At 41.2% G+C, this 9,330-nt stretch overlaps 1 protein-coding gene across 3 annotated transcripts in view; it reads right to left on the reverse strand.

Annotated features, from left to right (window-relative positions):
• DMC1 (DNA meiotic recombinase 1) overlaps nucleotides 1-983 on the reverse strand; it is a 44,640-nt gene extending 43,657 nt beyond the window's left edge. For all 3 annotated transcript variants that reach the window (XR_011076030.1, XR_011076031.1, XM_068561413.1), the window contains exon 1: nucleotides 847-983. The gene's annotated coding sequence lies outside the window, so the exon portion shown is untranslated. The remainder of the gene's footprint in view (nucleotides 1-846) is intronic.
• Nucleotides 984-9,330: the final 8,347 nt, after the last annotated feature.

A 9,330-nucleotide genomic window follows, 5' to 3' on the forward strand; every position in this document is an offset into this window, starting at 1 on the left:
TTTTTTAAGATTTAAAATTATGGCAGATACCCAATATTTAAACATGATAAAATATTAGGGCCAATAAGCAGATAAAGAGTCTTTGATTTAACACTATAGCAGTTGTTTTAAGATCTCAGGAATCTACAAGGTATGACTGTGTTCATTAGAAAACGTGGTCCAAGTAATCAGTTTTCTTGGTCTATTCCATCTCTTCGCTTAACACCAAATTCAGGTTGGGGCCCGGCCCAGAAGGGGAACAAACTGCTAAGGTAGAGGTATGGTCGCTACCACCTAGTACCTCTGAACAGCAAAGTATTCGAGGCAAACGAGGAGACAGTGGAGATGGAATCTTCTGGAATACGGTCCCTCATTCAGATAGCTAATCATATGTATGATAACCCCAAACCCCACAGTGACTGTCCTCTCTTTTCTCCCTGATAAAGAGATTGTTCTCCATCTATCTCAAATAGCAACTGACGGGGTGAACAGCTGAACCCAAGGTAGGGCTCCCGGACACCTCGGCTTAAGGCACCAGAAGCTGTCCCTCATCGTGGGGAGCGCGGTCCAGATCACCCTCACCGCCTCCACCCCGCCTCCAGCCGTTTTCCTGATACCTGACTCCCTCATAAGAAGGCCGAGGAGGCCTCTTCAAGACTTAGGTCCGACTTGGTTTAAAATAAGGATGCTGGAAATCCCTCGAGAGCACTGAGATTCCCTCCGGGGGCTGGGTTGGGGGCGGGACGCACGAAGCCACCAGCCCAGGGCCCGGCAACGACAACCGAGTATGACCAAAGAAAGGAAACCCTGAGTTTCCCCTCAGATTCTTCACCCGCCTTCCCTTTTTGCCACAAACTCCACTCGTACCCACAGTCTCCCGGAGGTTTTCAAGGTATCTGAATCCCTTCCGCCCCCCGCCCGGGCCTTCCAGTCCTCAGGGATCCTGCCTCAGAACCAGAACGCGGAGACTGGCGTCCCGTCGCTGACGGAGAGGTTTGGCGCCAAACGACTAGTTCGGGCGCTCGGCTGGCGTGGGCGGGACCCGGACGGAGGGGCGGGCCCACCGTGGGCGGAGCGAAGAGCGAGGGGCGGAACCCGGGGCGGGGCAGAGGACGAGGGGGCGGGGTGGCGGGAGGGCCGGAGTGTGCTGAGGAGCAGGGCGTTGGTCGTGGGGGGGAGGCTGGGGCCTCTCTAGAGCGGAGAGAGATGCTGAGGTCAGGGAAAGGACTGAGGTGGGGGCACTGAGGAGACGCATCGAATTAGCGGGTACTGAGGTGGGCGCTGAGGTGAAGACAGGCTGCTGTGAGGAAGAAGGCCTTTAGGTGGGGCGTGTTCTGATATGAAGAGAGGCCGCTGGAAAGGGGTCAGGAGGTGGAAGACCATGAGGCGGGGAGGGGGGGGTGCTGAGCGGAGGTGGCTGACGTGGTGACAGGTGACATGCAGAATGCTTATCTTAATCAGGATCCTCGGGTTAGGAGGTCGAATATGGGGGTCTTTCCCCCTGCTCAAGGCTTTTCTTTTCACTCCAAGTTTTTCATATCTGACTTCACAGTCTGTACCTAATACCTCAGTCCGCGTTCCTACTTTCTCTCCTTTCTCTGTGACTCTCTTACCATTTGCCACTCTAGTCTGTGAGTGAGGCACCCAAGGCCCATTCACGATGGAGCGTAATTTTTCTTCGTCTTAACTTGAAATTTTAAATAGACAACAGAAGCCAAACATATTTTGATCCAGCTTTTAAATAGAAATTTTAGGCCAGCCTTCATGCCAGCAGAGCCATCTCTGGCGGCGTCATCCTCCTCCCCTTAAATGGAGACTGACTGTTGAGGAGAGTCATGAAACACTTGAAAGAGCATCTGTTGAGGTGGAGGCTGCGATGTATCTTGGGTGAATATCTGTGCAAACAGTTCTTTGGGTTCAAGACCTAGTACAGGGCGACCCTTTTTCTTCAGTGTCTGAATCTTTTTTTGCTGGAATAAATAGCAAAAAATTCCCACAATAGCAGCTGGCAGTTTGTAGGACATTCCCCTTCCCCCCAGGTGGATTGTTTAAAGAGCCAACAAATAACTGCCATAATTCTTCAAAATCTGTTATTTTCCAGAAACATAGCCTGTCCATGTTAAATGGAAATTAATGCCCATTTTTGACATGAACTGGATAGTGATGAGAGGCTTTCACTTTGGGCCTCACCTAAAACAATTATAGTAACTTCTGAGCAACTTGTTAGATGGAGACATCAACTGTACAGAAGAGCTGCAAAGAGCACAGCAAGATGATTTAGGGAAATATAACATATGTAGTTTGGTGTAGTGACAGCTGGGAGAGAGAAATGTTCATAATATTTGAAGGTTGTGTGCAGTACACTTAAAGAAACTGAAGCGAGCTTGGTAATGACAAATTCGTGAAGTAAGTATAAAAATTTCATTTGGATAGGATATTGATGGTTATATGCAACTTTAAAATTTTTTTTAAAAATAATCCAAAACCCTGGGGTAGTTCAAAAGTACACTTGAAGATCTTTCCACTCAAATCAGAACCAAAAACAAAAAAACAAAAAAAACACTAGTCTTTAATACCTTACAAAAATTCTGAATATGATGAAGGTGGCATTTCAGATCAGTGGGGAAATGAATTCAGTGAATGGTGTTGGAACAAACTAGGTAGTCATCTAGAAGAAAAATAAAATTGTAACCATACTTCACACCTTATACCAAAATAAATTCCAGATGGATCAAGAAATTAAATCTGAACAATAAAATAATAAAAGTACTAGAAGAAAACATGAGAAAATTTTTTACCCTCTCAGAGTAAGAAAAGTCTTTTTAAGTATGACACAAAACTCAGAAGCCGTAAAAGACTTATAAGGATGACTGTATTAGAGAAAAATCCTGCCTGGCAAAATGCTACTTTCCTATCCTAGATACAGAGCATGGCAAACCAAAGCTTTTGTGTCAATTAGTAACCAATTAGTAATTGTGTCAATTAGCTTTCCCAATTTCTCAAATCCTTCAGCGAGTCCACAAGGTCTCTACAAAATTTTTAAAATGTGTGTCATTTTATGATATTCTAAGAAATAAAAAACAGGCAGTGGAATTACAGGTGACCTGAAGTTTAAACCATTACACTTTACTGCCCCTCTGTGGACAACCACCTTATAATCAAATAGAGGCATATAACTCCACCGTGTACAGTTGGGTAGCTTCAAACTGGTGCCTATGGATGTATATTCTTGGTTTCAAGAGCTCAAATTTGAGAAATGCTTTAGTACAGAACTAAAGAATGAAGGGTCATTACAAAAAGAGAATTTCATTGGGTATACCTCCCCTTAAGCACATTTAGTTTTTTTAATGTTTAATGACCCTACTATTTGTCAGACACTGTACTAGGTGTTTGTTGCCAGGGATTCAACAACAAACAAGATACAAACCTTAGTGTGGGCTATAGATAAGTTTATAGGCAATTGCAGTAGCGTATATACATATACATACATACATACATATCGGTCATTTGAGGCTTTTCTCATTTATTTAGATTTATTTCCAAATTTGAAAAACTTCCAACTTTGGCACACAGCTACCGACACAGGCATGCTCACGACCGTTTATTTAACCAACATTTATTAAACACTGTTGGACCCAGCTCTCTGCTGGATATGGAGATAAAGACAGGTCTCTACTCTCAAGGAGGGATGAGTCTACTAGGGAAGACAGATACAGAAACAGATAATAACACACATGGTGAGATAAGAGGGATTATACACACAGTTGGGAACCAAGCAGACCTCTCCCTGGGGGATCCTCACAGAGGTGGTGACCCTTAATTTGGGGCTGAAAGGATAAGTGAGGATTTGCCAGCTGGGCAGGGTGGGAAAGGCAGAGGGAACACAGAGGCTTATTTAGGGAGCTGCAAGTGGTTCTGCTGGAGTGAAAGGTACTAGGGAGAAAGGAATTCTCAGATGCCAAAGGTAACGTTTGTTGATAGCTAACACATCACTTAACTTCTTTCCACAGATGAACACATCTACTTCACACAAAGATACCATGAGGTAGGAACTATTATTATCTCTGTTTACAGATGATGGAACTGGGGCACCACAAGGTTAAGTAACTTGCCTAAGGTTCACAGTCTGGCTCCAGTGTTCAGACTCTCAGCCTATTAATATGCTAAACCAGTATATGACAGATCTTGTATGTTCACATGTGATTTTATTTTCCATTTATAGAAGTATGATATAAGTACACATAGGCATGGCAACAATGCCAGACTTATAATACAGTTCAGCCATTTACAAGCTATGTGGTCTGGGGGAAAATTTATTTAAACCTCTTTGTGCTTCAGTTTCCTCATGTGAAAACCAAGAATAGTATTGGTACTGAGTTGTTGTGAGAATTAATGGGTTAAGATACTTGAAGTATTTGGGCTGCTGTGTGGAAAATGGATTGGAGGGGGCAAGAGAGAGGGCAAGGAGAATATCTAGGAGAACACTGTAAAAGTCCAAGACAGGGCCAATGGTAGCTTCAAACAAGAAAGGCCTCAGTTTGAAAATAGAGAAAATTGTACTTCATTTACAGGGCTATAAGAGAAGACAAAATAATCTGTAAAAATATGCTTAAAAGTACCTAGTCCCCAGTAATGCCTTTAATGTTTTCAAGTAAAATGTTATAATATCCCCATCACCCAACTTCAACAATTTTCAACACATGGCCAGTCTTGTTTCACTTATACCTCCATCCACTTCCTCCCTTTCATATTATTTTGAAGCAAATTCTACATGTCATATAATTTCTTCTGTAAATGTTTCAGTATGTATCTCTAAAAGATAAGGACTCTTTTTAAAAACATAACCGTAACACCATTATCACACCCCCCAAATAATAATTTTTAATATCAAATATCCAGGCAGCATTCAAAAAACCAATTGTCTCATAAATGCCATATATTTTTTAAAGCTTGGATCAACTGGGGTCCAAAAAATGTCTGCATGTTGCAATTTATTGATGCTTTTTAGGTCTCTCTTAATCTATAGATTTCCATCTCTTTTTCCCTTGCAACTTATTTGTTTAAAAAAAAAAATGGAGTCATTTGCTCTGGAGTTTTCCATAGCCTAGATTTTGCTGATTGCATCCCCTTGGTGTTAACATGCTTCTCTGTCCTTTGTATTTCCTATTATGATAGTTGCAGCTAGAGTCTAGATCAGACCCAGATTTGATTATTTGGTAAAGACTATTTCATAGGTGGTATTGTGGTCTACCATCAAGAGGCCTTTAATGGCTTTTTATCTTTTGCGGATGTAAGCAGCCACCTAGATCCACTAATTCATTAGGGTTTGCAAAATAGTGATATTTTAATTAGGTGGAATATTTCTAAAAGAGAAATTTCCCCTCATCTCTTGTTTGCTTACCTGCTAATACAGTTCATATGGGAATGGCATGATAAACGCTGATTTGTTTTATTTGCTAGTTTTCAAAATAATGAATTGGTTCCCTAGTATCCTTCAATGGTGACCAGTTAATTTTTTTAAAGTAATGATATGAACGTATGGGTGATAACATGTTTGACGTGCTTCAGTCCATGGCTATTATTATTATTATGCTTAAATTGTCCCATCTTAAGCCAATGAGATTCTCTCTAATTTGGCTACTGAGTCTTTCTGACAGGACTCTCATCTTTGGTAGCCTCCTTGCTGTCTAGTATGACAAGATGTTCCATGTTCATTTCATGATTTTCCTGCCCTAGATCTGGAACCAGACACTTCTTCAAGGATCCCTGTATCCCTTTTTGTGCAAACTGTATTTCAAAACCACAGTCCAGGTCATTGCTACTTGGTCAGTCTTTATTTCTAGGGCATTTCAATGGACAGAGTTAGTCGGTTTCTTTTGTTGTTTGTCTGTCTCTTGTTGTTTTAAAGCTTTAAGGAGGTATAAATGACATACAAGAAACTGAACATATTTAAATATTTAAAGCCTGTATATGGTGTGTGAACCTGTGAACCCTTCACCACAATGAAGATAGTGAACATAACCACCATGCCCAAAAGTTTTCTTGGGCCTGTTTGTATTCCCTTCCACCCTCTCCTCCCCTCCCCTCTTTAGCAACTAGTTGTTTGTTTTTAAAGATAAAATATATCCTCAATTCAGAATCAATTCAAAATCAGGACTATAGCATTTTAACTTCATTTCTTCTAGTTTAACATCTGAATTTCCTTACTTCCATGCTGAGAATACTGGTTCTCAGCCACAGTAGGAATGACAGAATTGGGGTATTACACAATTACTCATTTGCTTTATCCCACATTACAGTTAATGCTTCTTAAATGTTAGTTCCCTTTGACACTCTACCCTCTCTCCACCCCCCACTTATAAAGGGCAAAGAATTCTTCACCATGATTTTCCCTTGTAATACTTACAAAGAGCAGAGACAGATCTTTTCATCTTGAACTTCCTGAGAGGCCTATGGTTATGAGTCCTCAGTAATTTCTGGAAGGGGTCTGAGCAGGGATGGTCTTGGACCCAAGCTGTACAAAGGAGTATCCTGAAAGACATGTCCTGGTTTACATGCTAACATGTCCTGGTTTCAGGAGAAGAGTATACCTTTTAACAGCAATGGTAACAACAATGACAACAATAACAATAGCTGGTAGCAATTACCAAGTGAAATATGCTAAGCCAGGAACTTTGCATAAGTTATCTCATTTAACTATCACAACAGCACTACCTTCCTAGGCAGGCATTCCCTTTCTGCGTTCAAGAAAACAAGTTCAGAAAAGTTAAGTCACAAAAGCTACTAGGCCTAAGGTCATATATCTACTATGAAGCAGAGCAGGGATTCAAAGCCCTGAATTTTCTGGGGCCAAAGCTTGAGCTCTTCCCTTTTACCCTTCTTTTATCCCTTTACCTGGGTAATGTTCTCCAAGAGGATCCCCTAGAATTACACTCAGGTTCAAGTGAAGATGTTTATCTGTGGGGGACATCATAGGTCCCAAGAATATACTTAATTGCTTCCTGGTTCAGGCAAACGGCGATTTGCTTGATTTTTTCCCTCTTGGCTGGGTTGGGCAGACTGTTCTAACACAGACCACATTACTCCCTTGTGCCCAAAGGCCCAAATGATAAAGGCCAAGCCCCTCAGCCAAACTGCAGGTCCTTCTACACACTGGCCCCTGTACCTCTAAGCCTCAGTGAAGTCTCTCTGGACTTGGTTTTTCTTGGATTCCACACAAACCTCTAGCACAGCATTAATGCATTTATTGGTTTACACATCCTCCCCCTCTTCCAGACTGTGTGCTCCTTAAGGTCAGGGACTAGGTCTTTTTTCATCTCTGTATCAACAGGACCTGGTATGTGCAAGCATGGTATAGGATAGATACCTAGTGAATGCCTCCTCAACCTCTCCAAGCCCCAGTGTCCTCCTAGGAGAAATGGAGGTAACAACACCCACCTTGGGCAGAGAAGGGGGCAGAAGGGTTAATCTGAGATAATGTTTGAAAAGGATTTAGAGCACTTAGCACATAGTAAGTACTCAATAAATGATGTCTCCTATGATTACTGTTATATAATACATATAATACATACTAATATATACTCCATAGTGTTGTTATTAATAAACAAGTGAATGAAAGAATTAGTAAGCAAATGCATGAATGAATGAGGTGACTTTATGTCAGTTTAAATCCTGACTTTGGCCCAGGGTAGGAGAGGACTTTAATATTCTTTGTCCCATGGACTGCGAATGACTAAATGTATTGCAGTATAATTTTTTATTTGTTTGTTTTGTTGTTTCTATTTTAGATTAAATCCAACAACGTGTGCAGGCTTCATCCAAAAAGTTCTTCTGATTCTTGGATAAGGATTCATGCAGGTGAGCTGGAAGGTGAGAGGATAAGGAAGACTACTTTTTCTGCATTGGTTTTGACTTCTTGATGACCTTTCTGTGGATGAACCATAAAGATACAAACAGAAACAGATTAAAAAACCATTGTGAGCAAGAGAATGAAGAAAGGAATCCCCAGGATTATATAAACAGCCTGGAAATCAACCACTTAGAGTGAAGCAGATCAGAAGGCTGGGAAATGAAGGTGGAATTGATAGATTATGTAAAGTGTCTGAATGTACTGGGAGACTTATACAACCAAGGGAAAATTTGGAGATAAACTGAGGTGAGTACATAAAAAAAAAAAGAAAGAAAGAAAACAGGCAGATTGAAAAAGAGACTTAGTTCCAGGGATAGCAAAAAGTTTTGCAAGAAATAAAAATAACCAAAGTATACTCTGTAGCTCATGGCAGTGGTGTTGATAGTATAATAATGCTGATTAATGATCCAACCAAAATCACAACAGAGACACATTGGGAGGATGGGAGAGCGGAAGTGTGTGCAAGTGAGAGAGAGCCCAGTCCTCACTTTTCCTAGTGTGAATTCAATAGATAATGCCTAGCACTAAAAAATCAAGGAGCCAGAGCACCATGGTATTTAGACATATGGAGGAAAACAAATACCAAAACAATCAGTTAAGAAAGTGGAAAGTTGGCTTCCCTGGTGGCGCAGTGGTTGAGAGTCTGCCTGCCAATGCAGGGGACACGGGTTCGAGCCCTGGTCTGGGAAGATCCCACAGGCCGCGGAGCGGCTGGGCCCGTGAGCCACAGTTGCTGAGCCTGCGCGTCTGGAGCCTGTGCTCCGCAACAAGAGAGGCCGCGATAGTGAGAGGTCCGCGCACCGCGATGAAGAGTGGCCCCCACTTGCCACAACTAGAGAAAGCCCTCGCACAGAAACGAAGACCCAACACAGCCGTAAATAAATAAATAAAAAAAAAAAAAAAAAAAAAAAAGATATCTTATAAAAAAAAAAAAAGAAAGTGGAAAGTGTTGCTGGGGAATGGGAAAGCGGGTCCGGAGGAGTGCAATTTTTTGTAACAAGCTTTGTAGAACTATTAATTAGTTAATTTAATAAGCCTTATATTCTGCTTTGCATTGGTTAATTCAATCAGTTAATTTAATGTGCCTTATATATTACTTTGCATCACGCACTGTTCTAAGTGCTTTCTTTACAAATGTTAACCAATTTAATCCTCATAACAACCTTATGCTATACATAATATTATCATCCCCATTCTACAGATAAAAAAACTGAGATGCAGAGAAGTTAAATGATTGCTCAAGCTTACACAGCTAGTAGGTCGTGGAGCTAGGATTAAAACCCAGGTGGTCTGGCCCCAGAGTTGCCTCTCTATTTGATTCTTAAAGGATGAATATGTATTACTTTAATTAAAATAAAAACAAAAATTAAAAAAGTGTGATTTTTAAGAGGCTTTATTCCTAACTTTGAACATAGACAGACAAAGTTCTAAAATGTAATAAG

Source organism: Eschrichtius robustus, chromosome 13 (genome assembly GCF_028021215.1).
Source record: "Eschrichtius robustus isolate mEscRob2 chromosome 13, mEscRob2.pri, whole genome shotgun sequence".
NCBI classification, from domain to species: domain Eukaryota; kingdom Metazoa; phylum Chordata; class Mammalia; order Artiodactyla; family Eschrichtiidae; genus Eschrichtius; species Eschrichtius robustus.